Here is a 2,288-nt window from a genome sequence, read left to right as displayed (position 1 = left end):
TCATGGGGAAAATAAGTGAAGCAGGATAAGAAGATTGGGTGAGCGAGAGGAGAGCAACTTGCAGCATTAAAAGGGATGGTCAGGTCCAGCTCCTTGGGCAGAAGAGACACTTGCCGCTTCTAAAGAGTCTTGCTTACAACCATCACCATCACTTCTTGCCTCCCACTAACGCCTCCCCCCAAGAAAATCGGCTCCATAAACACTGCTTCTGACAAAGCCAGCAGAGCTCTGTCTCCACACTGCCAAACCCACAGCCACCTAAAGCACTGCAGACAAGCAGCTTCGATGTTGGACACTCAGGGCCTGATGTGTGTCTGTGCCTTGGCCTCCGAACACCATGCTTTTCTATTTCCTTCTGCTTCTCCTTCATGGTCTCTTCTTTCTCTGCCCAACCTTTAAGTGACGGTATTTCCGAGGCCCACCCAGGCCCTCAGCTCAGTTCAAGCTGCTTTCCCAGGGGAGTTTCAGCCACATAACACGCTGTGAAGACCAAATCTGTTTTATTTCTGAACTCTGAAGAAATCTATAGGTACTTTTATGTTCATGAAAGATGAAGGCCTTGTCCTCCTGCTAGACTTGCTCAGCATAACTAAGTTGCAGAAATCTGAAGGGTCCCCAGGCAGCTCAGTGGAGGATTTAGGGCAGAGCCCAAGGCCTAGGGTAAGAGGAAGAACAGCAGAAGGCTTGTGGTGGGCTGCAGAGATCCTGCAAATATAGTCACTAGTGAAATCCAAGGAGAGAGCCAACCAGTGAGAACTCCTTTGGGGTGTGAATGGCCATTTTTCATGGTGACAGCCTAGTTTGTTCCAACCTTGGAATTGTGGTACAGGTTGCCTAGTTTGCTGTGAACACCAGTCCTGGGTGTTAGAAGAGAAAGCACCCTTCTCTGTTTGCCCTGGGCTTGTGCTTTCTGTGGTTTCCCTCCAGGCAGCGGTGCTGAAAGAGGGAGCAGGTGTGACAGTGTGGACAAGGGACCATGTGACTTATAACAAACCCCAACTTGACCAGGAGGAGCCGTGGGTCAACTGAATCCCAAACGTCTCTCAGGAACCAAGTTCTAGTTGTCTGTTTGTAGAAGACACCACGTTTTTGTTTTTTTTACTTTTGGCCAAACCATGTTGACTTTTCACCTAGCCACCTAAGTCCTTAATTAACAGTCACCATATTCACAAGAAAACGAGCCATCAGAGGTGAGAGTAAGCATAAACAATTAACAATAGGTAATGACCTTCAAGAACCAAAGATATTGGAATAATCAGATCTTGGATATAAGATCTATTCCTGTCCCCAGACCCAAGGAGGCAGAACTTGATTAGTCTGAGCCACTCAGGGTAATGCTCCTGCCAGAGATCAGCTTAGGGAAGAGGCAAGTGCACTCAGTATGGCCAATGGCTCACAAAGGGAAACCTTGCCTTTCGAGGAAGGACATCGTTCCTACCTCTTGACATTGTCCTCTGCCTGTGAATCTGGAGCCACCCCAGTCATCATAACCCACATTCCACACTGTTAGGGCAGAAGGAGGGAAAGCACACGGGCTCGTGACAAGGTCGAGACCTTGCACTGACTCACACGGTACTGTCCCACCTCCAGGCACCATGTCTTACTGCTTGGCTACTTTCAGTGGTTTTCTGGTTGCTTGCAGCTGAGAAGGCCCTCATTACTACACCCTTTTACCTACAATATGTTCTCCCCCCACTTCATGACATCCTTCTTTGCTCCACAAACCCTCCCAGATCCTCCCCCAAAGTGATGCCAGACAGTTCCTTGTGACTCAGAATGTGATCCCTGGACCACCAGCAGCAGCATCACCTGCCTAGAGCTCTGCTCCAGGGACCCTCACTCCTGAGGGTAGAAGCTGATCCTCAGTGATTGCTTGTTTTCGGGCCTATTTTGTCTTTTTTTTTTTCCACTCAAGATCTGACTACAGAGCAATGGCGTGACTTAAGCTCCTTAACTTAAACCTGTTTGACTTACACTGCTGAATTCACCTATTTAACTCTATGCTTTACCCTCCTTTTCATCATATGTGGCTCCCTTTGATCAGTACCCCATACCTCCCCCTGACATTTTGGTATTTCACATTTTGTTGTCTGGTGCTTAGGCATAACCCCCTCTGTGGGCCTCAGACCTCCAGCAACTCAGTGTCCCATACAACACTGTGCAAAGAGAGCCATAGAGCATGACTGCAGGCCACTATCGACCTTTTTTTTTTTTTAACTCCCACTTTTTGAAATTTTGTCCCTGAAATTCTGTGTATTACTCTGATCATCCTGAAGAGATTCTGGTAT

The sequence above is a fragment of the Bos indicus genome, chromosome 5, assembly GCF_029378745.1.
Source record: "Bos indicus isolate NIAB-ARS_2022 breed Sahiwal x Tharparkar chromosome 5, NIAB-ARS_B.indTharparkar_mat_pri_1.0, whole genome shotgun sequence".
Taxonomy (NCBI): domain Eukaryota; kingdom Metazoa; phylum Chordata; class Mammalia; order Artiodactyla; family Bovidae; genus Bos; species Bos indicus.
This window is presented reverse-complemented; position numbering follows the sequence as displayed.